Source organism: Oncorhynchus gorbuscha, unplaced genomic scaffold (assembly GCF_021184085.1).
Source record: "Oncorhynchus gorbuscha isolate QuinsamMale2020 ecotype Even-year unplaced genomic scaffold, OgorEven_v1.0 Un_scaffold_2113, whole genome shotgun sequence".
NCBI classification, from domain to species: Eukaryota; Metazoa; Chordata; class Actinopteri; order Salmoniformes; family Salmonidae; genus Oncorhynchus; species Oncorhynchus gorbuscha.
In genome coordinates this window covers 27,791-53,525 of record NW_025746705.1, presented here as the reverse complement: position 1 = coordinate 53,525, position 25,735 = coordinate 27,791, and the positions used below count along the sequence as shown (strand labels likewise).

Sequence of the window (25,735 nt, the reverse complement as noted above, 5' to 3'; positions counted from 1 at the left end):
GTTTTAAGAAAAGAGAAGACTAGATAGATATATTATTAGGAAGTGGTAAGTGAACTCATATCATGGTATATCTGTTGTGTCATGAGTGTGTACATTTGCACATGTGTGTATGTCCCTGTGTGTGTATGTGTGGTAGATTAGGAGAGCTCAGGACAGATGAGTTATTTATAGACACCATGTCCTCTCATCATGGTTCGTGTGGTCAGATGGTAGCGTGAGGAATGTGTACCTAAGGGGGTGGAGTCCCACGTTGGGATGCATGAGCTAGAAACAGACGCGTTGCCATCTTCTCGCTCCCTTCATGTGGACTAACCTACTGAACACAAACTGGTTGAATCAATGTCATTCCAACAATAACCATTGAGGTGATGATGTTGAATCAATGTGGAAAACTGATCAGATTTGATTCATCAATGTAAAGGGATGTTGGAATGTTAGCCTTTTTTTTCAACACAACTTTTAAGCAAAATCCAAATGACATGGTAAAGTGTTTTGGGGGAATTCACGTTGAATTCACGTAATGGGACAATTCTATCAAATGTAGATCAAAACTAGACGTCTGTGCCCAGTAGGAACACGGTTAACATGGTTAACTCCATACCAATGAAGATCAGAGATCACTTATTGCAACAAACCAGACCACCACCAAGGAAAATGTAACACACACAGGAAGTTGTCATACCTAGCTGAATTCTAGAGACGATTTGTATAATATGCACTAAAGTACAGCTGTAGGATTTTAATTGGATCACCCTGTTGCATGAGAACTTTCCTGTAATGCAGCTAAAGTTAAACTTCTAGTGTATTTGAGGCTTAAAACGTTTGTAATTTGCAATTAAAAATCTCTGACTTGATTCTCTCTTGTGAATCAAGTGAGAATATAAAAATATTTAAAAAATATAAAAATGTCCATTAATTACAATCCACATAATAATTCACATTTCCCTTTGCTGCAGGACTATTTTCAAATTCAAATTAAGATCCCACATCTGTATGATGCTGAACTCTCTGGCATGAGTGTTGCTCACGTCTCAAGTCATGAACTACCACGATGATATGTTTCCTTTGGAAATCTTTTATCCCCTCATTGGACAACCCAAAGATCGATATCAGTGAGACTTCTTTTCGTGATGTGTGTTCCAATCCAATATGGCTAATGTAGATAGCGAATGGAAAGAGGCCTGTAAAATGTGATACATTTGATGTTGGTGACAGAGAAGAGCTGACCCCTGATATAATTTGGGGTGCCTTTCAAGGCGTACATTAGGGGAATGATAATCTCATACTCTGCACTATTTTAGGAAAAAAACAAACATAAATCTTTACAAGGTAAAGAAGTTAATACAATTTCAAAACTTAAGCACAAATACAATCTTTTACTTTTGAAGAGAGCCCAAAACTACAGGTACAATTTAAATCAAGTAAACTACTAAATGGCAAATAAATCTGGTAAACATCTCACAGCTCTCACAAAACAAATACATGCTAAACTAGTTATACTTTTAAAAGATACAGATACAAAATAAATCTGGTAAACATCTCACAGCTCTCACAAAACAAATACATGCTAAACCAGTTATACTTTTAAAAGATACAGATACAAAAGTGGTCATTAGAAATAAACAATGCGATTAATTACCATTTTAAAAGCTTCTGTGAACATGTTTATAAATAAGAATCAAACAACAATTGGATGGATCGCATATCCTTCTTAGACTCATCAACTCTGAAGCAATTACCAAAACACAAAAAAAATGATCACTAAAAACAGAGATTACACAATAATAAATATTAGATACTGTTAAAACATTCAAAAGGAGAAAGGCACCAGGAATGGATGGCTTTCCAATGGAATTCTATTCTACATTTTGGGACAAAGTATCCCCACTATTTACACAAATGACAACACACATGTCACTCAATTCAGAACTTCCTAGTTCCATGTATCAAACAGTTATTTCAGTTATATTAAAACCAGGAAAATCTGGAGAGTCCCCTGCTGATTACAGACCCATACATGTAATAAATTGTGACAATAAAATGACAACAAAACTTAATAAGCAATAGAATGGCAAACGTATTATCAGACGTGCTACATGTCCATCAAACAGGGCTTATTAAAAATAGACACTTAGATTCATCAATAATGGCTGTTGATGCCGAAACGCTTTTAACCATCTTGAATGGCTTTTTCTATTGAAAACTTTGGCCCTCAACTTTTGAGCTGAAATAATACATTTAATAAAACCATTGTATAAATGTCCTAAAGCAAAAGTATACACAAATAATACATTATCTGATTGTTTTAGAAAGGGGCACAAAACAGGGATGTCCCATCTCACCCTCCTGTTAGCACAGGCAATTGAACCACTTGTAGAAAGAATTAGACAGGAACCAAATGTAACAGGTATCAATCAGTGTTGGTAAACATGAATATAAACTAAACTTATTTGTAGATTATCTACTTATATACCTGACCAATATTGAACACTCAATGCCCCCTTAGCTAAAATCAATATTTTCAGAATACTCTAAAATCTCAGGATATCAAATTAAAGTGGGGAAAATGAAATAATACGAAAAAGAATAGCTCACAATCTACAGCAATCATTTTAAGTGGACTACCAAAAATAATACATATTTAGGATGCTTAACTCATAAGAGCCCTGTCTAAGCGGGGGAGGGAGGGGGTTCAACTAATCTACATTAAATTGTTGATGAAGGTCATACCAAGGATCATTTTGCTATTTGATAATGAATTTTAAGACGCTTTGAAGCATAAAAAACAAAAAACAATTAGCCCATACAAACACATTGAATAACAGATTCACTACACGGAAAAACAGATAGTCCCAAACAATCTAAAGGAAGTTTGTTCTAAAGTGTCTGTCCTCTATCTGAGAGATATAAGAATGATCAGGAAACATATACATATTTTTTTATTGGTACTTAACGCATTATTTTTGGCACTAAACTTTCTCCGTATGTATATACCTCCATTCATTTTTCAACTGGTACCGGGGGACCTTCAGACAAGTCTGGTGAGGCCTGTGGGTGTCCTAGAGCAAGATAACCAATGTTTTTCTACCTGTTGTTACATCACAGACTTATTCTAAAATGCATTCATTTAAAAATAAAATCTACACAATACCTCATTATGACAAAGCATAAACAGGTTTTTTGAAAATGTTGCAAATGTATTTAAAAGAAAAAACAGAAATACCTTATTTACATAAGTATTAGACCCTTTGCTATAAGACTCGAAATTGAGCTCAGGTTTATCCTGTTTCCATTGATCATCCTTGAGATGTTTCTGCAACTTGATTGGGGACCACCTTTGGTAAATTCAATTGATTGGACATATATAGACACCTGTCTATGAAAAGGTTCTAAAAGGCTTCTTTTTATGGAGAAAATGTTCTACCTGGAATGAGGGTTCTTCTAAACTGCAAGGACAAGCTGAGGAATCCTTTATTGTTCTAGATCCTTTTTTCTAAAAGTGTGAGTTGAAAGAGCCCATCTTGTCTGATTCATTACTACTCCAACTTCCCTGTCCTCATTGTTTACATCTGGGTTGGCTATACAACCCACACGTCTCTTCAATGCAACGGCCAAGTGTTGCTTTTCTTCAGCACTTGGCTTGCAGGCCTGCTTTGATTGTTTCAGAATGTCGTGCGTCTTTATCCCGCCTCACATCCGAGGGAAAAGCATTACAGCGCATGCTTTAAGGACGGATTAGACAGGTAGAGAAGGAGAAAGAGGAGGGCACCAAGGATTTCACTCGCTGCTTACAATTAAGCTGAACGTGGAGCCCACAGTCCAGCCTGCAGGTTGGTCACTTCAGGTCTACACACATGCTTGGATGAGTTGTCTTCAGTGACTGTGGATACCATTCTTAGTCTTCCATGGGCATTGCTGATTAATTAATTGTATTTCGATTGGATGCTGAGAAGGTGCTGCTGGCTTTCTTCTTGAGATCTACTCCCGCAGAGCCTCCAGATTTCTACATTCCCTTATTTAAGGGGCAAAGGGGGGACCTTCATACGTTTGTGGATCTTCACTGAATCTCCAAGATGGATAGACCGTGAATTTCCCTTCCTTTCTTTGACTCTATCCTTGCAGCCCATGGCTGACTGAGTAGTGACTCTTTAGTACGCCACCTTCCATTCCACATTACAGACAACAACTACAGGTAAGCTAAATGTAAAGGTTTTTAATTGAATATGAAAGGTTTGAAACATTTTCTTGAAGCGCTCCAGAATGTTTCTCTTCAAACCTTCTACATTCTACTTTTCCGTGCTGTATTTATTATAGAGGCAGTTGCTGTCATGGATTTTTGAAGGTATGATTGAAAGTTTGCATCTCACAGTATTATGCTACAGTATTGTTGAGTAGAATTTCCTCATCACAGTATTATGCAACAGTATTATGCAACAGTATTAGTATTGTTGAGTAGAATTTCCTCATCACAGTATTAGCATTATTATGCTACAGTATTATGTATTGTTGAGTAGAATTTCTCATCATTATCACAGTATTATGCAACAGTATTAGTATTGTTGAGTAGAATTTCCTCATCACAGCATTATGAATTTCCTCATCACAGTATTATACATTATTGTTGAGTATTGCATTATTGTATTGTAGAATTTCCTCATCAGTATTATCACAGTATTTTATGCATTAACAGTATTGTTGAGTAGAATTTCCTCATCACAGTATTATGCTAAAGTATTGTTGTTGTCCCCTGACGCAAAAAGGGAAAATGCTCCGGCGTCTGTGACTTGTCTGATCATTCTTCATGTATTGTCATTTGACCTTTGGTAATCAGAGGTCATTCCTTTCTGGTGAGAGAGCTGAGACACTCTCCCCTTTGACCTCATCTGCACCAACCCAGCCAGGTGGCCTTGAGAACCATCCAGCTCAATGAGATGTACCCTATCTAATGAGACACATAATGACATTAGCAAATCGTATGTGCTCTGGATCCTGATTCAAGTGCTTCACAATTGCTACAGTCAGGCTTCAGTTGACTGTAGCGATATATTGTTTAGGCTTTGAAAAGCTTTTGGTACTGATGCACCATAGAGCAGATAGGCAGTATGGATGACTCTTGGTGAGGGGGCCATTTCTTGCCAAAGAGCTGTGTGAATAATTGTGTTTTTTAAATATGTGATTTCATTTGTATGTATTGTGAGTCTGTATTTCTGAATCTGTGAATCAAACAGTAATCCCTTGCTCAAGACGGTCTAATCGCAGCTTGGCACACCTTGACAGTTCCTGGGTCACCCCTGAGAGGTTATGTAACTAAACCACTGGTGTGCTTGACAGGCTAATTTTGTCAGCCTTAACAGGCTTATGTCCGGGCACTGTGTGTCAGACAGCCTCTGATTGATTTGCCAGTCACAACCTATTAACTGCCTCGCCGTCACGTCTTTGGTTCTGTGGATGTAAACAGTAATACAGCAATACAAGCAGTTACTCCAGTTACAGATTCACTCAAGGTGGTTTTAGAAACAGGGAGTTTCGCCAAACTCCATTTTCCTCTCAATCCGAGAGATATTTTGCCAGTGGGTACAGAGCTGTTCATTTTTAGGACAGTGTAAGAGTGTAGCAGGGGGACCCAGCAGAAAGCTCCATCTCAGGAAATGGACGGTATTGACAGTGTGTGTTAGTGTAAATATGAAACAATACGGGACACGGTGACAACACACGGATGTACCAGAATGGCGGGGGGAACAAAGTTACGCAACAGCACACAAGGTTATACACACCAAGAGATGTGATTTAAATGATGCTAGGAGTAGGGACGGTCGGGGACTTTTAAGTTGAAGAGCTTTTAATAAGCCAGACCACAACAAAGCTGGGAGACTTGTTGCTGTGGTGACGTGATGAGGCGATTAGGTAGAGAGATGGAGGGAGGAGTGTGAGGAGTGTGAGATGGGGGCATGACCTGAAAAGGAAGACTTCCATCTCAGAGGAATAAGATTACGAAGAAGCTCCATTCACTGGAAAATCACTGCATCCTCAGACTGACCCAGATCAGAGGGCAGAGATAACAGAGGTTAAGTTTAAGTCCGTTGCTGTCGACAGACACTGGACACACACACATACTGTACTAACACACAAGTCATGGTGGGCTCCTGAGGGGCGCAACAGTCTAAGGCACTGCGTCTCAGTGCAAGAGGCGTCACTACAGTCCCTAGTTTGAATCCAGGCTGCATCATATCCGGCCGTGAACCCTTTCACTAATAAGAGGTGGAGTCCCATAGGGCGGTGCCCAATTGGCCCTGCATTGTCCGAGTTTGGCCGGGGTAGGCCGTCATTGTAAATAAGAAATTCTTCTTAACTGACTTGCCTAGTTAAGTAAAAAATAAAATAATAATAACTGGTGTACGTTGAAGCCTAAATATCAGGTATCAAGCCCCAAGGTACACTCTTAGAAAAGAAGGTGGCACACTTTGAATTGTCCCAATAGGTGAATCCTCTAAAAATAACTCTTTGTTTCAAGTGGAGCCTTTTCACTAATACGAGGGGCTACGTCAGTAGTATTCAAAGTCGGGGAAATGGGGTCACCCTCACAAATTAATACAACAAATAAGAGTACAGATCATTGTTTTTGACAATATACAAATTATTTGGAAAAATATAATTAGAATGATTTACATACTCACATCTCCCATGTCTCTCTGTCTACCCACTCGTTCAGTCTCCTCTCCCTCATACATCTTTGTGATAGTATGAATACAGTATCATTCTGTTTGCCATCAGTTCCCGAGACATTATTTTAGATGGACAAGAAGCCACATCAAACTCTTATGGTGTGCTGCATCAGTGACCTTTACACTGGAGCAAATATGGTAATACCTGTCGACACAGCTAGGCATTATGGGTCAAGGAGGAGTAAATGAATAAACCTCCCATCTATCTCTCTCTCTCTCTCTCTAGTGCCAACACAATGCAGAGGCAAGTGGAGGTCAGAATGCATGAAAGCCATTTGGAGCCCATCGTGGAGCCTCCTCAGCCTATGTGTTGGGGAATATGCAGCAAAATCATGAATAACTTGGTCCTTTTCCTCACCATCCTTGGTAAGTTAGTCTGTCCTATAGATGTGTCTGCTTGTTACTGTCTTGGTAAGTTAGCCTGTCGTATAGATGTTACTGTCTTGGTAAGTTAGCCTGTCGTATAGATGTTACTGTCTTGGTAAGTTAGCCTGTTGTATAGATGTTACTGTCTTGGTAAGTTAGCCTGTCGTTTAGAGGTGACTGATTGTTACTGTCTTGGTAAGTTATTCTGTCATATAGATGTTACTGTCTTGGTAAGTTAGCCTGTTGTTTAGAGGTGACTGGTTGTTACTGTCTTGGTAAGTTAGCCTGTTGTTTAGAGGTGGCTGGTAGATGTTACTGTCTTTAGTTAGCCTGTGGTATAGATGTTACTGTCTTGGTAAGTTAGCCTGTTGTTTAGAGGTGACTGGTTGTTACTGTCTTGGTAAGTTAGCCTGTTGTATTGTTACTGTCTTGGTAAGTTAGCCTGTTGTATAGATGTTACTGTCTTGGTAAGTTAGCCTGTTGTATAGATGTTACTGTCTTGGTAAGTTAGCCTGTTGTATAGATGTTACTGTCTTGGTAAGTTAGCCTGTTGTTTAGATGTGACTGGTTGTTACTGTCTTGGTAAGTTAGCCTGTTGTATAGATGTTCCTGTCTTGGTAAGTTAGCCTGTTGTATAGATGTTACTGTCTTGGTAAGTTAGCCTGTTGTATAGATGTTACTGTCTTGGTAAGTTAGCCTGTTGTATAGATGTTACTGTCTTGGTGTTACTGTTGTTTATTGTTACTGTCTTGGTAAGTTAGCCTGTTGTTTAGATGTGTCTGGTTGTTACTGTCTTGGTAAGTTAGCCTGTTGTTTAGATGGGTCTGGTTGTTACTGTCTTGGTAAGTTAGCCTGTTGTTTAGATGTTACTGTCTTGGTAAGTTAGCCTGTTGTATAGATGTTACTGTCTTGGTAAGTTAGCTTGTTGTATAGATGTTACTGTCTTGGTAAGTTAGCCTGTTGTTTAGATGTGTCTGGTTGTTACTGTCTTGGTAAGTTAGCCTGTTGTTTAGATGGGTCTGGTTGTTACTGTCTTGGTAAGTTAGCCTGTTGTTTAGATGTGTCTGGTTGTTACTGTCTTGGTAAGTTAGCCTGTTGTTTAGATGTGTCTGGTTGTTACTGTCTTGGTAAGTTAGCCTGTTGTTTAGATGTGTCTGGTTGTTACTGTCTTGGTAAGTTAGCCTGTTGTTTAGATGTGTCTGGTTGTTACTGTCTTGGTAAGTTAGCCTGTTGTTTAGATGTGTCTGGTTGTTACTGTCTTGGTAAGTTAGCCTGTTGTTTAGATGTGTCTGGTTGTTAATGTCTTGGTAAGTTAGCCTGTTGTTTAGATGTGTCTGGTTGTTACTGTCTTGGTAAGTTAACCTGTTGTTTAGATGTGTCTGGTTGTTACTGTCTTGGTAAGTTAGCCTGTTGTTTAGATGTGTCTGGTTGTTACTGTCTTGTTAACTTAGCCTGTTGTTTAGATGGGTCTGGTTGTTACTGTCTTGGTAAGTTAGCCTGTTGTTTAGATGTGTCTGGTTGTTACTGTCTTGGTAAGTTAGCCTGTTGTTTAGATGTGTCTGGTTGTTACTGTCTTGTTAAGTTAACCTGTTGTTTAGATGTGTCTGGTTGTTACTGTCTTGGTAAGTTAGCCTGTTGTTTAGATGTGTCTGGTTGTTACTGTCTTGGTAAGTTAGCCTGTTGTTTAGATGTGTCTGGTTGTTACTGTCTTGGTAAGTTAGCCTGTTGTTTAGATGTGTCTGGTTGTTACTGTCTTGGTAAGTTAGCCTGTTGTTTAGATGTGTATACTTTCAGTCAGTAGTTTTGAAACTAATACTAATGAGCCGAAATGGGTTCCTGAAAATTGTGCGCAATTGTGTTCTATGTCATCTATTTTGTATGTTGAATTACCAAAAGCAAGTTTTATTTGTATTTTTGTTTTTTGCAACTCACATTTTATGTTACAAATTCAAATTCGTACAATATGTTACAAATTAGTAAGATCCCGGATTGAATCTTTAACAATGAAAAGTGTTGGATTTGATATAATTTAGTTTTGATATAATTTAGTTTTTCTGCACTTAGTCACCTCCCATCCCTCACAGTGCATAAGGTTGCCTAAAACTTGTGGGTGAAAGTGTAGTGAGAGCCGAGGTAGAGCTTGTTGTGTTCAGGGTATAAACACTAGCTGATGTGTATGAATACAAATAGCCCGGTGTGTGGTTCTAAATCATGCAACAGAAAACCAATGAGAGGTCCAGTTGATATGACTGTGGGTTCTCTCTCTGTGTTCTAGGTGTGATCACAGGCTCTGTTTCTGGAATACTACTGCGTCCCATGTCGCCGCTCCCCCCTGATGTGGTCATGGTCATCTCGTTCCCAGGAGACATCCTGATGAGGATGCTGAAGATGCTCATCCTGCCTCTGATCATCTCCAGTCTCATCACAGGTGGGAGACCAGAACCCTGCCATCATATGTATTTATCATGGATCCCAATTAGTTCCTGCCATGGCAACAGCTACTCTTCCTGGGATTTATTATAGATCCCCATTAGTTCCTGCCATGGCAACAGCTACTCTTCCTGGGATTTATAATAGATCCCCATTAGTTCCTGCCATGGCAACAGCTACTCTTCCTGGGATTTATTATGGATCCCCATTAGTTCCTGCCATGGCAACAGCTACTCTTCCTGGGATTTATTATAGATCCCCATTAGTTCCTGCCAAGGCAACAGCTACTCTTCCTGGGATTTATTATGGATCCCCATTAGTTCCTGCCAAGGCAGCAGCTATTCTTCCTGGGATGTATTATGGATCCCCATTAGTTCCTGCCCAGGCAACAGCTACTCTTCCTGGGATTTATTATAGATCCCCATTAGTTCCTGCCAAGGCAACAGCTACTCTTCCTGGGATTTATTATGGATCCCCATTAGTTCCTGCCAAGGCAGCAGCTACTCTTCCTGGTGTTTATTATGGATCCCCATTAGTTCCTGCCAAGGCAGCAGCTACTCTTCCTGGTGTTTATTATGGATCCCCATTAGTTCCTGCCAAGGCAACAGCTATTCTTCCTGGTGTTTATTATAGATCCCCATTAGTTCCTGCCAAGGCAGCAGCTACTCTTCCTGGAGTCTATTATGGATCCCCATTAGTTCCTGCCAAGGCAACAGCTACTCTTCCTGGGATTTATTATGGATCCCCATTAGTTCCTGCCAAGGCAGCAGCTACTCTTCCTGGTGTTTATTATGGATCCCCATTAGTTCCTGCCAAGGCAGCAGCTACTCTTCCTGGGGTTTATTATGGATCTTCCTGCAGGATTTATTATGGATCCCCATTAGTTCCTGCCAAGGCAGCAGCTACTCTTCCTGGGGTTTATTAGCATTAGTTCCTGCCAAGGCAGCAGCTACTCTTCCTGGGGGTAGTTTACTCTTCCTGGGGTTTATTATGGATCCCCATTAGTTCCTGCCAAGGCAGCAGCTACTCTTCCTGGGGTTTATTATAGATCCCCATTGCCAAGGCAGCAGTTCCTGCCAAGGCAGCAGCTACTCTTCCTGGGGTTTATTATGGATCCCCATTAGTTCCTGCCAAGGCAGCAGCTACTCTTCCTGGTGTTTATTATGGATCCCCATTAGTTCCTGCCAAGGCAGCAGCTACTCTTCCTGGGGTTTATTATGGATCCCCATTAGTTCCTGCCAAGGCAACAGCTATTCTTCCTGGTGTTTATTATAGATCCCCATTAGTTCCTGCCAAGGCAGCAGCTACTCTTATGGATCCCCATTAGTTCCTGCCAAGGCAACAGCTACTCTTCCTGGATCCCCATTAGTTCCTGCCAAGGCAACAGCTACTCTTCCTGGGTTTATTAGATCCCCATTAGCTGCCAAGGCAGCAGCTACTCTTCCTGGTGTTTATTATGGATCCCCATTAGTTCCTGCCAAGGCAGCAGCTACTCTTCCTGGGGTTTATTATGGATCCCCATTAGTTCCTGGCAGGTTCCTGCCAAGGCAACAGCTACTCTTCCTGGGGTTTATTATGGATCCCCATTAGTTCCTGCCAAGGCAGCAGCTACTCTTCCTGGGGTTTATTATGGATCCCCATTAGTTCCTGCCAAGGCAGCAGCTACTCTTCCTGGGGTTTATTATGGATCCCCATTAGTTCCTGCCAAGGCAGCAGCTACTCTTCCTGGGGTTTATTATAGATCCCCATTAGTTACTGCCAAGGCAACAGCTACTCTTCACTGGGGATTATTATAGATCCCCATTAGTTCCTGCCAAGGCAGCAGCTACTCTTCCTGGGGTTTATTATGGATCCCCATTAGTTCCTTATTACTCTTCCTGGGGTTTATTATGGATCCCCATTAGTTCCTGCCAAGGACTCTTCCCCATTAGTTCCTGCCAAGGCAGCAGCTAGTCTTGTGGATCCCCATTAGTTGCTGCCAAGGCAGCAGCTACTCTTCCTGGTGTTTATTATGGATCCCCATTAGTTCCTGCCAAGGCAACAGCTATTCTTCCTGGGGTTTATTATGGATCCCCATTAGTTCCTGCCAAGGCAGCAGCTACTCTTCCTGGGGGTTATTATAGATCCCCATTAGTTCCTGCCAAGGCAGCAGCTACTCTTCCTGGTGTTTATTATGGGTCCCCATTAGTTCCTGCCAAGGCAACAGCTATTCTTCCTGGGGTTTATTATGGATCCCCATTAGTTCCTGCCAAGGCAGCAGCTACTCTTCCTGGGGGTTATTATAGATCCCCATTAGTTCCTGCCAAGGCAGCAGCTACTCTTCCTGGTGTTTATTATGGATCCCCATTAGTTCCTGCCAAGGCAACAGCTATTCTTCCTGGGGTTTATTATGGATCCCCATTAGTTCCTGCCAAGGCAGCAGCTACTCTTCCTGGGGGTTATTATAGATCCCCATTAGTTCCTGCCAAGGCAGCAGCTACTCTTCCTGGGGGTTATTATAGATCCCCATTAGTTCCTGCCAAGGCAGCAGCTACTCTTCCAGGTGTTTATTATGGATCCCCATTAGTTCCTGCCAAGGCAGCAGCTACTCTTCCTGGGGTTATTATGGATCCCCATTAGTTCCTGCCAAGGCAACAGCTACTCTTCCTGGTGTTTATTATAGATCCCCATTAGTTCCTGCCAAGGCAGCAGCTACTCTTTCTAGTGTTTATTATGGATCCCCATTAGTTACTGCCAAGGCAACATGTTACGATCAACTAGGAGTGGTGGGTGAAATCAGGCGCAGAGAGCAGGGTTCAGTCTTTCTTTCAAATTTATTCCCCAGCGCAAAAAAACAGTCACGCCAACACACAGGGCGTATATAAGCTGCCAGTCCAAACAACAGGACAAAATAGTCCGGAGAATAAATACACGAATAACCCACACCATCAAACATAGAATAACAAAAACAAGCCCGCACATATACCCAGCAGGCCTAGTGCCCTTAAATAACCTACAAACAAACCCTAATACAAAACAGGTGTACCCAATTACCCAATAACCAAAAACAAACAGAAAGGGAATCGATGGCAGCTAATAGGCCGGCGACGACGACCGCCGAGCACCGCCCGAACAGGAAGAGGCACCATCCTCGGCGAGGTTCGTGACAGTACCCCCCTGACGCGCGGCTCCCGCAGCGCGCCGACCCCAGCCTCGAGGACGACCTGGAGGACGAGGCGCGGGGCGATCCGGGTGGAGGCGGTGGAAAGCCCTCAAGAGGAAAGGATCTAAAATGTCCCTCCCCGGTACCCAGCACCTCTCCTCCGGACCGTACCCCTCCCAGTCCACGAGGTACTGCAGGCCCCTCACCCGGCGTCTCGAGTCCAGAATAGCTCGTACTGTGTACGCCGGGGACCCCTCGATGTCCAGAGGGGGTGGAGGGACCTCCGGTACCTCATTGTCTTGTAGGGGACCAGCTACCACCGGCCTGAGGAGAGACACATGAAACGAGGGGTTAATGCGATAATAAGAGGGAAGTTGCAATCTATAACACAACTCGTTTATCCTCCTCAGGACTTTAAATGGCCCCACACACTGCGGCCCCAGCTTCCGGCAGGGCAGGCGGAGGGGCAGGTTTCGGGTCGAGAGCCAGACCCTGTCCCCCGGTGCGAACACCGGGGCCTCACTGCGGTGGCGGTCAGCGTCTCTCTTCTGCCGTTCACTGGCATGCCTGAGAGAATCCTGGACTGCCCACCAGGTCTCTCTAGAGCGCTGTACCCACTCCTCCACCGCAGGAGCCTCGGTCTGACTCTGATGCCACGGAGCCAGGACGGGCTGGTAACCCAGTACGCATTCGAATGGCGACATCTTCGTGGATGAATGCCGAAGAGAGTTCTGGGCCAACTCTGCCCACGGGACGTACCTCGCCCATTCTCCTGGCCGGTCCTGGCAATACGACCTCAGAAACCTACCCACTTCCTGGTTTACTCTCTCCATCTGCCCATTACTTTCGGGGTGATAACCAGAGGTAAGGCTGACCGAGATCCCCAGACGCTCCATAAACACCTTCCAAACCCGGGACGTGAACTGGGGACCCCGATCGGAGACGATATCCTCTGGAACCCCATAGTGCCGGAAGACGTGGGTAAATAGAGCCTCTGCAGTCTATAGGGCCGTAGGGAGACCAGGCAATGGGAGGAGACGGCAGGACTTAGAGAACCAATCCACAACGACCAGAACGGTAGTGTTCCCCTGGGATGGGGGAAGATCAGTAAGGAAATCTACCGAGAGATGGGACCATGGCCGTTGTGGAACCGGGAGGGGCTGTAACTTCCCTCTAGGAAGGTGCCTAGGAGCCTTACTCTGGGCGCATACCGAACAGGAAGAGACATAGAGCCTCACATCCTTAGCTAAGGTGGGCCACCAGTATTTCCCCCTAAGACCCCGCACTGTCCTATCAATCCCCGGATGACCCGCAGACGGTAGTGTGTGGGCCCACCGAATCAATTTATTACGGACACCAAGCGGTACGTAACTTCGACCAGTCGGACACTGTGTAGGCGCAGGTTCAACCCTCAACGCCCGCTCGATGTCCACGTCCACCTCCCACACCACTGGGGCCACCAGCCGAGAGGCCGGAAGGATGGGAGTGGGTTCGATGGACCGGTCCTCGGTATCAGACGAAGCAGACGACACCATTCTGTATACTTCCGGCCCTTCTTTGGACACTGTGTTAACAACCCTCCAGGCAAGCTTCAATGCCATACAACTCTCCTTCCGTGGCCTCCAATTGCTCTTAAATACAAGTAAAACTAAATGCATTCTCTTCAACCGATCGCTACCTGCACCTACCCGCCTGTCCAACATCACTACTCTGGACGGCTCTGACTTAGAATATGCGGACAGCTACAAATACTTAGGTGTCTGGTTGGACTGTAAACTCTCCTTCCAGATCCATATCAAACATCTCCAATCCAAAGTTAAATCTAGAATTGGCTTCCTATTTCGCAACAAAGCATCCTTCACTCATGCTGCCAAACATACCCTTGTATAACTGACCATCTTACCAATCCTCGACTTTGGCGATGTAATTTACAAAATAGCCTCCAATACCCTACTCAACAAATTGGATGCAGTCTATCACAGTGCAATCCGTTTTGTCACCAAAGCCCCATATACTACCCACCATTGCGACCTGTACGCTCTCGTTGGCTGGCCCTCGCTTCATACTCGTCGCCAAACCCACTGGCTCCATGTCATCTACAAGACCCTGCTAGGTAAAGTCCCCCTTATCTCAGCTCGCTGGTCACCATAGCATCTCCCACCTGTAGCACACGCTCCAGCAGGTATATCTCTCTAGTCACCCCCAAAACCAATTCTTTCTTTGGCCGCCTCTCCTTCCAGTTCTCTGCTGCCAATGACTGGAACGAACTACAAAAATCTCTGAAACTGGAAACACTTATCTCCCTCACTAGCTTTAAGCACCAACTGTCAGAGCATCTTACAGATTACTGCACCTGTACATAGCCCACCTATAATTTAGCCCAAACAACTACCTCTTTCCCAACTGTATTTCATTTATTTATTTATTTTGCTCCTTTGCACCCCATTATCTTTATTTCTACTTTACACATTCTTACATTGCAAAACTACCATTCCAGTGTTTTACTTGCTATATTGTATTTACTTTGCCACCATGGCCTTTTTTGCCTTTACCTCCCTTCTCACCTAATTTGCTCACATTGTATATAGACTTGTTTATACTGTATTATTGACTGTATGTTTGTTTTACTCCATGTGTAACTCTGTGTCGTTGTATCTGTCGAACTGCTTTGCTTTATCTTGGCCAGGTCGCAATTGTAAATGAGAACTTGTTCTCAACTTGCCTACCTGGTTAAATAAAGGTGAAATAAAAATAAATACAAATCATAGAGACAGGACAGCGCGTCGGCCTTAGTGTTGAGGGAGCCTGGTCTGTAAGAGATCGTAAATCTAAAACGTGTAAAAAAACATGGCCCAACTAGCCTGACGCGGTGGTCAGTCCAGATGAGAAAAGGATGTTTAGCCCCCTCTAGCCAGTGTCTCCACACCTTCAGGGCTTTTACCATAGCTAATAACTCCCGGTCCCCCACATCATAGTTCCGCTCTGCCGGACCCAGCTTCTTAGAAAAGAAATCGCAGGTGGCGTGCCCGAGGGCTGAGACAGCACGGCTCCAACCCCAGCCTCGGACGCATCCACCTCCACTATGAATGCTAACGAAGGGTCCGGATGCGCTGACACGGGAGCCCCAGTGAACAGTGCCTTCAACTGGTTGAAGGCTCCATCAGCCTCTGCTGACCACCGCAGACGCACCGGCAGTGAGGTAATGGGCGCCGCTACTTAGCCAAAACCCCGGATAAACCTCCGGTAGTAATTGGCAAACCCTAAAAACCGCTGTACCTCCTTTACCGTGGTCGGAGTTGGCCAAATACGCACGGCGTTAACGCGGTCACACTCCATCATCATCCCGAGCTGGAAATGCGATAACCCAGGAAGGAAACGGCTGGTTTGGAGAACACACATTTCTCAGCCTTGACATATAGGTCATGCTCCAGCAGTCGCCCAAGAACCTTGCGCACCAAGGAAACATGCGCGGCGCGTGTGGTAGAATAAATCAAAATGTCATCAATATAGACTACCACACCCTGCCCGTGCAAGTCCCTGAGAATCTCATCTACAAAGGATTGGAAGACGGCTGGAGCATTCTTCAACCCATACGGCATGACGAGGTACTCACAGTGGCCTGATGTGGCACTAAACGCTGTTTTCCACTCGTCTCCTCCCCGAATACGCACCAGATTATACGCGCTCCTGAGGTCCAGTTTGTGAAGAAACGCGCTCCATGGAATGATTCCACTGCCGTAGCGATGAGAGGTAGCGGATAACTAAAACCCACTGTGATCGAATTGAGACCTCGATAATCAATACATGGACGCAGACCTCCCTCCTTTTTCCTCACAAAAAAGAAACTCGAGGAGACGGGTGACATGGAGGGCCGAATGTACCCCTGTCTCAGAGCTTCCGTGACATATGTCTCCATAGCCAGTGTCTCCTCCTGTGACAGTGGGTACACGTGACTCCGGGGAAGTGCAGCGTTCTCCTGGAGGTTTATCACGCAATCCCACCGTCGATGGGGTGGTAATTTGGTCGCTTTCTTCTTACTAAAAGCGATAGCCAAATCGGCATATTCTGGGGGAATGCGCACGGTGGAAACCTGGTCTGGACTCTCCACCGTCGTGGCACCGATGGAAACTCCTATACACCTACCTGAACACTCGTCTGACCACCCCTGAAGAGCCGCCTGTTTCCAGGAAATTAGGGGATTGTGAATAGCCAGCCAGGGAACACCCAACACCACCGGAAACCCAGGTGAATCAACAAGGTAGAAACTGATCCTCTCCCTATGATTCCCCTGCGTTACCATGTCCAGCGGAATCGTGGCCTCCCTGACCAGCCCTGACCCTAATGGTCGGCTATCTAAGGAGTGCACGGGGACAGGTGGGTCTATCTGCACTAACGGAATACCCAATTTACAGGCGAGTCCGCGATCTATAAAACTCCCAGCTGCGCCTGAATCGACTAGCGCCTTATGCTGAAGAGAGGGGAAAAAACGCAGGGGAAAAAATTGACAAAAACATGTGACCAACAGGGAGCTCTGGGTGAGTTTGGTGCTTACTCACCTGGGGTGGCCGAGGAGTGTTCCGCCGACCATCTCGACTCCCAGAGGATCTCCTCCAGCACCGGTCCGAAGTGTGTCTATTAGTTCATCCAGGGAGAGAGTTGTGTCCCTGCAAGCTAGCTCCCGGCGGACGTCCTCCCGGAGACTACACCGGTAATGGTCCTTCAGGGCCCTGTCATTCCACCCAGCACCAGCAGCTAGGGTCCTAAACTCCAACGCAAAGTCCTGTGCGCTCCTTGTCTCCTGTCTGAGGTGGAACAGTCGCTCACCCGCCGCTTTACTCTCTGGTGGATGATCGAACACAGCTCGGAAACGGCGGGTGAACTCCAGATAGTTGTCCCGAGCCGAGTCTGGACTGTTCCAGACCGCGTTAGCCCAGTCCAGGGCCCTGCCCGTTAAACAGGAGACGAGGAGGCTCACACTCTCCTCACCCGAGGGAGCCGGACGCACGGTAGCCAGGTAGAGCTCTAGCTGGAGCAAAAATCCCTGGCACCCAGCCGCCGCTCCATCGTACTCCCTCAGGGGGGAGAGACGCAGTGCGCCGGACCCAGAGGACGACGTAGGTGGAGTAGGTGGTGTCGGCAGTGGGGGAGCTGGGGTAGACGTCGGTAAACCACTCCTCTCCCATCGTTCCATCCTCTCCATCATCTGGTCCATCGCGGTGCCAATCCGATGGAGGACTGCTGTGTGATGTTGAAATCGCTCCTCCATAGTGGGGAGAGGGGTGGTCGCTGCTCCTGCTGATTCCATTTGTAAAGGTGCGGGCTTCTGTTACGATCAAATAGGAGTGGTGGGTGAAATCAGGCGCAGAGAGCAGGGTTCAGTCTTTCTTTCAAATTTATTCCCCAGCGCAACAAAACAGTCACGCCAACACACAGGGCGTATATAAGTTGCCAGTCCAAACAACAGGACAAAATAGTCCGGAGAATAAATACACGAATACCTCACACCATCAAACACAGAGTAACAAAAACAAGCCCGCACAAATACCCAGCAGGCCTAGTGCCCTTAAATAATCTACAAACAAACCCTAATACAAAACAGGTGTACCCAATTACCCAATAACCAAAAACAAACGGAAAGGGAATCGATGGCAGCTAATAGGCCGGCGACGACGACCGCCGAGCACCGCCCGAACAGGAAGAGGCACCATCCTCGGCGAGGTTCGTGACACAACAGCTATTCTTCCTGGGGTTTATTATAGATCCCCATTAGTTCCTGCCAAAGCAGCAGCTACTCTTCCAGGTGTTTATTATGGATCCCCATTAGTTCCTGCCAAGGCAGCAGCTACTCTTCCTGGGGTTTATTATAGATCCCCCATTAGTTCCTGCCAAGGCAGCAGCTACTCTTCCTGGGGTTTATTATGGATCCCCATTAGTTCCTGCCAAGGCAGCAGCTACTTTTCCAGGTGTTTATTATGGATCCCCATTAGTTCCTGCCAAGGCAGCAGCTACTCTTCCTGGGGTTTATTATAGATCCCCATTAGTTCCTGCCAAGTCAGCAGCTACTCTTCCTGGGGTTTATTATGGATCCCCATTAGTTCCTGCCAAGGCAGCAGCTACTATTCCTGTGGTTTATTATAGATCACCATTAGTTCCTGTCAAGGCAGCAGCTACTCTTCCTGGGGTTTATTATGGATCCCCATTAGTTCCTGCCAAGGCAGCAGCTACTCTTCCTGGGGGTTATTATAGATCCCCATTAGTTCCTGCCAAGGCAGCAGCTACTCTTCCAGGTGTTTATTATGGATCCCCATTAGTTCCTGCCAAGGCAGCAGCTACTCTTCCTGGGGTTATTATGGATCCCCATTAGTTCCTGCCAAGGCAACAGCTACTCTTCCTGGGGTTTATTATAGATCCCCATTAGTTCCTGCCAAGGCAGCAGCTACTCTTCCTGGTGTTTATTATGGATCCCCATTAGTTCTTTATTATGGATCCCCATTTATGAGCTTTCAGTGGAATGGTTTCAAACACATCAAACACCTGTTTGGTTCCGTTCCATTTCCTCTGTTCCATGACATTTTTATGATCTTTCCTCCCCTCAGCAGCCGCCACTGCATTTATCACTAGAGTATCTGGAATGCATATCTTCTGTAGTTTACGTAACCGGTTGTTGAACTGTGGGCCTCTCTCACCTCTCTCCTACTCCAGGACTGGCAGGGTTGGATGCCAAGTCCAGTGGCCGCCTGGGCACCCGAGCCATGGTGTATTACATGTCCACCACAGTCATCGCTGCCGCTCTGGGTGTCATTCTGGTGCTGCTCATCCACCCAGGTAACCCCAAGCTGAAGTCCAACCTCGGGCCTGGCAAGAAGAACGACGACGTCTCCAGTCTGGACGCCTTCTTCGATCTAATTCGAAACCTTTTCCCAGAAAACCTGGTTCAGGCCTGCTTCCAGCAGATCCAGACAGTCACCACAAAAGTCCCCGTACCTACCAACAGGACCAGGGGTCCACCACAGTTTACCATCAAAAGGGCTCTTCAGTACAAGAGTGGGATGAATGTGCTAGGTTGGTACACTTATAGAAAACATGCTCTTAACTGGAATGAATGATTGTCTTAGCAGTCCAGATAATTGATTTGACACTTTTTGCCTCCTTTTGAAACTGTAGGTTTGATCGGTTTCTTTGTGGCTTTCGGGATAATCATGGGGAAGATGGGAGAAAAGGCCAAGCTCATGCTGGAGTTTTTTAACGTTCTCAACGAGATCGTCATGAGGATTGTTGGCATGATTATGTGGTAAGTCTTATCCTCTCTAGAGTTATATACCTCTACCCCCCTCTCCTCTAAAATAACAGGCATTCTAGGCAGTCCACTCTAGTCACTGTGGCCAAAGGAGAAAAGTGTTATTTATTACAGGAAATTAGCCCCCAATGTACATGTTTGCCCCAATATTCCCAATTACATACCACTATTGACCTTTCATTAGTTTTACCAAACTGCAAAACTAATCTCACCAAGGTCTCTCCCAGGTATTCCCCTTTCGGTATCGCCTGTCTCATCTGTGGGAAGATCATCTCAATCGATGATCTGGAAATGGTTGCCAGGCAACTGGGAATGTACATGGTGACCGTGATCGTGGGCCTTGTCATCCACGGTGCCATATTTCTACCGCTAATATACTTAGTCATCGTGAAGAAAAATCCCTATGTCTTCTTCATGGGAATCTTTCAGGCCTGGGTCACCGCTATTGGGACAGCATCTAGGTACAAGACCCAAACCTATTCTCTAACCTATTCTCTAACCTATTCTCTAACCTATTCTCTAACCTATTCTCTAACCAACTCTCTAACCCATTCTCTAACCTATTCTCTAACCCATTCTCTAACCTATTCTCTAACCCATTCTCTAACCTATTCTCTAACCTATTCTCTAACCTATTCTCTAACCCATTCTCTAACCTATTCTCTAACCTATTCTCTAACCTATTCTCTAACCTATTCTCTAACCTTTTCTCTAACCTGTTCTCTAACCTATTCTCTAACCTATTCTCTAACCTATTCTCTAACCCATTCTCTAACCCATTCTCTAACCTATTCTCTAACCTATTCTCTAACCTGTTCTCTAACCTATTCTCTAACCTATTCTCTAACCCATTCTCTAACCTATTCTCTAACCTATTCTCTAACCTATTCTCTAACCTATTCTCTAACCTATTCTCTAACCTATTCTCTAACCTATTCTCTAACCTATTCTCTAACCTTTCTCTAACCTGTTCTCTAACCTATTCTCTAACCTATTCTCTAACCTATTCTCTAACCTGTTCTCTAACCCGTTCTCTAACCCGTTCTCTAACCTGTTCTCTAACCTATTCTCTAACCTATTCTCTAACCCATTCTCTAACCTATTCTCTAACCTATTCTCTAACCTATTCTCTAACCTATTCTCTAACCTATTCTCTAACCTATTCTCTAACCTATTCTCTAACCTATTCTCTAACCTTTTCTCTAACCTGTTCTCTAACCTATTCTCTAACCTATTCTCTAACCTATTCTCTAACCTATTCTCTAACCTATTCTCTAACCTATTCTCTAACCTATTCTCTAACCCATTCTCTAACCTATTCTCTAACCTATTCTCTAACCTATTCTCTAACCCATTCTCTAACCTATTCTCTAACCTATTCTCTAACCTATTCTCTAACCTATTCTCTAACCTTTTCTCTAACCTGTTCTCTAACCTATTCTCTAACCTATTCTCTAACCTATTCTCTAACCCATTCTCTAACCCATTCTCTAACCTATTCTCTAACCTATTCTCTAACCTGTTCTCTAACCTATTCTCTAACCTATTCTCTAACCCATTCTCTAACCTATTCTCTAACCTATTCTCTAACCTATTCTCTAACCTATTCTCTAACCTATTCTCTAACCTATTCTCTAACCTATTCTCTAACCTATTCGCTTCTTCTCTGTCACCCTCCCTTTTCCCTCTGTCATACTTATTATTGCCTTTCCCAGAACCCATTCTAGAACCCATTCTAGAACCCATTCTAGAACCCATTCTGAACCCATTCTGCTTGTTTACGATAAGACAGACAAAACAAGATGCCTTGACCTTGCTTGTTTTGTCTCCACTCTACAGATAAACTAAAAACAAGAGTAATGTTATTCGTGGTGCACACAGTGCAAAGTTGCTTTCAAAGATTAAAAACCTCAGCTTAGGTTAGGATAAATAGTTCATTTATATTAAGGACTCTGCATTGCCCAACCTATTTTATAGATTGTATGACAGAGTAGGTTGTGAGCCACAGCCGAAGCTCACACTGAGATGATAACAGCAACAGAGATGCCCTAGAGGGGTGTCCACATTTCACGGATCGTCTGATACCTTCATGCATGACACCAGATTTGTAGAGCTTAGCTACCACAATGTAGTTAGACTCTTGTTGACTAATCTTACTGCTTAAAGTAGGACCCTTTAAAAGTCCCCCTTTGAGGGAACATAATGCTCAATGCATAATATAGATATTATGTCAATTCAGTGTTTAATACCATTCCAAGTCTTGTGGGCGGCAGCGTAGCCTAGTGGTTAGAGCGTTGGACTAGTAACCGGAAGGTTGCAAGTTCAAACCCCCGAGCTGACAAGGTACAAATCTGTCGTTCTGCCCCTGAACAGGCAGTTAACCCACTGGTCCTAGGCCATCATTGAAAATAAGATTTTGTTCTTAACTGACTTGCCTGGTTAAATAAAGGTAAAATATTTAAAAAAGATGTATTAAGTACGAGTTCTGTACCCGTCTCTCAGTGCTGGTACCCTGCCAGTCACATTCCGCTGTCTGGAGGAGAACTTGGGCATCGATAAGCGAGTGACGAGATTCGTGCTCCCCGTGGGCGCCACTATCAACATGGACGGCACTGCGCTACGAGGCCGTGGCAGCCATCTTCATCGCCCAGATGAATAACATCGACCTCGACTACGGCCAGATCGTCACTGTCAGGTAGGACACTTCTAATCCTACATGACTAGGGCCCTGTGTTTTGGACTATCATGTCACATGACCTAGGATTTAATCTTTATTTTAAGCCTTTTCCAGACATTAGATTTACACCAAAAATAAAAGCAATTAACTGAGCATGGTGCTGGAAGATGGTGCTGGAGGACGGTGCTGGAGAATGGTGCTGGAGGATGCTGCTGGCCCATCTGACATAATAAGAAAAGGGACCGTTTGTTGAAAACCCTTTAAATAAAGGTTCAAATTCAGGTCATGTGACATGATTGTTCAAAACAAGGTGCCCTATACATGACGTATTGATCTTGACTAAAAAATGTATTCATGTACCTACACTATAAGGTTGAAATTAATGTATGTGTAATTGACTGAGATCTCTCATCCTAACTGTAGCCTGACAGCAACCTTGGCCAGTGTGTAATTGACTGAGATCTCTCATCCTGATTGTAGCCTGACAGCAACCTTGGCCAGTGTGTAATTGACTGAGATCTCTCATCCTGATTGTAGCCTGACAGCAACCTTGGCCAGTGTGTAATTGACTGAGATCTCTCATCCTGACTGTAGCCTGACAGCAACCTTGGCCAGTGTGTAATTGACTGAGATCTCTCATCCTGATTGTAGCCTGACAGCAACCTTGGCCAGTGTGTAATTGACTGAGATCAATCATCCTGATTGTAGCCTGACAGCAACCTTGGCCAGTGTGTAATTGACTGAGATCAATCATCCTGATTGTAGCCTGACAGCAACCTTGGCCAGTGTGTAATTGACTGAGATCAATCATCCTGATTGTAGCCTGACAGCAACCTTGGCCAGTGTGTAATTGACTGAGATCAATCATCCTGATTGTAGCCTGACAGCAACCTTGGCCAGTGTGTAATTGACTGAGATCTCTCATCCTGACTGTAGCCTGACAGCAACCTTGGCCAGTGTGGGAGCGGCCAGTATCCCCAGTGCTGGATTGGTGACCATGCTACTGATCCTAACAGCCGTTGGGTTACCCACCCAAGACATCAGTCTGTTGGTGGCTGTTGACTGGCTGCTGTGAGTACTCAATCTTGCACTTGTACCTGCATTCACACATACAGAGAATGTTTCCACACACACACAATATCTTCTTGTTACCTCAGGATAAAACTCTGGTCTTCCTCAAAATATTGTCCTCAGCTTTGTTCCCCGAGAGATTACCTTCTGCACTTGTCTGTCTCTGTGTCTGCCTCCCCACCCTAAAAAAAATACAGGGATCGGTTCCGAACCTCCGTCAACGTGGTTGGGGACTCCTATGGGGCCGGTATCGTTTACCACCTGTCCAAAGACGAGCTCGATGCGTTTGACGCCGCGCAAAAAGTTGATGAATTTGAGTTGACAAAATCCCAATCCTTCTTGGAGAACAACACCAACCAGTGTGTTTACGCTGCAGCCCACAGCACAGTCATGATAGATGATTGCAAGGTACATTTCATCTTTAAGGATATAGAGACGTGCATGTAGACTCCCCCGTAACGGCTGCCTTTCCTTCTCTTGTCATTTGGTATGTCGACAGACATTGATGTCACCTTATACAGTTATTTTGGAGAAAACAATATTTCAAGGTGGAGAAACTAAATAAATATGCTCTTATATTTATTTACTCACTCACTCACTATATGGAAAAGCAGTTTTTGTGATACCTGTGTACTTTTGCTCGACAGTTTACTATCATTCGGATGTTATGTTTTTGACATAATTTTTCTTTTGAAAACATTTTTCCTCACTTTCCTTTTCTTCCTATGTCTTGTAATAACCTGTGACATGAGTGGGATTCTTTTTCTTCATTGGACATGTATTTGTGGCAGCCCTGCTTACATGATTCGATTCACTTTTAGGGCGCATTTTTAAATCAACATTGTCTGGCTAGTGGTACACATGAAGACTGCTATTTCATCATGTTTATCTAAACAGTGGCAGACATATTATGGACCTGTCAAAAATCCTTCTTTCTACTGTAGCTAGCTATGTTTTAGACCAAAAACTCAATGAAAAGTCCATGCTCTTATTTTCAGAGCATTTTACTGATCCATTTGTCATGGATCATTGTTCTATTGCTTTGCTTGCATGGGACAATTACTAATCCCTGTTTTATACTGTAATTTAGTTGTTTTCTTATTCAACATTATTGTCCCGGTAATTCTGTTGGGCAGAGAATCCATAAAATACATGGCCAAGATAGAAAACAAAACTGACTCATCAATGTTTTACAGTCTCCTGTCAGTGAGAAAACACATTTCAATCCATCTTCAGTATCTACTGTCGCTTCAGTATTCAGAGAGGATTCAATCTATCTTCTGTATCTGCTGTCGCTTCAGTATTCAGAGAGGATTCAATCTATCTTCTGTATCTGCTGTCGCTTCAGTATTCAGAGAGGATTCAATCTATCTTCTGTATCTGCTGTCGCTTCAGTATTCAGAGAGGATTCAATCTATCTTCTGTATCTGCTGTCGCTTCAGTACTCAGAGAGGATTCAATCTATCTTCTGTATCTGCTGTCGCTTCAGTATTCAAAGAGGATTCAATCTATCTTCTGTATCTGCTGTCGCTTCAGTACTCAGAGAATATTCTTTCTTTTCTTTTCTTTCTATTGGGACCAAATTTGCGGGAATCCCAGTAAATTCAACCAATTCAACCAAAATTCAACCGACCAACCAAATTCAACCAAAAGGATGGCCTGCAAGTATTACCCCTTGGTTTCTCTGCTCAAACCCTTTGACAGCTTCAATATGACTGTGCCTTGGTCTTACAGTTAGATGTCCCTGGTAATTGCTTGCAGGTATCCATGGGCAATGGAAACGGCCACCCCAACGGCCACCCCAACACTGCAGATTTCTCTCTTGTTGAGGAGGAACCGTGGAAACGAGAGTAAAGCAGCACCCTGCTCCGACCTCATCCTGACTTCCACAAGCTTCCCTTCCTGACCAAAATAAAGAACGTAACCACACTTAGCCCTGTAATCACAAGCTTTGGTGCATCAGTCTTACTTCCTGTGGTCTGACTATGGTCAGTTCATTGACTATGGGATGAAGCTCCCCTCCCACAAAG

The 25,735-nt window shown here is 44.3% G+C and overlaps 1 pseudogene; it reads left to right on the top strand.

Annotated features, from left to right (window-relative positions):
• Window positions 1-3,832: 3,832 nt before the first annotated feature.
• Window positions 3,833-25,735, top strand: LOC124024999 (annotated as a pseudogene).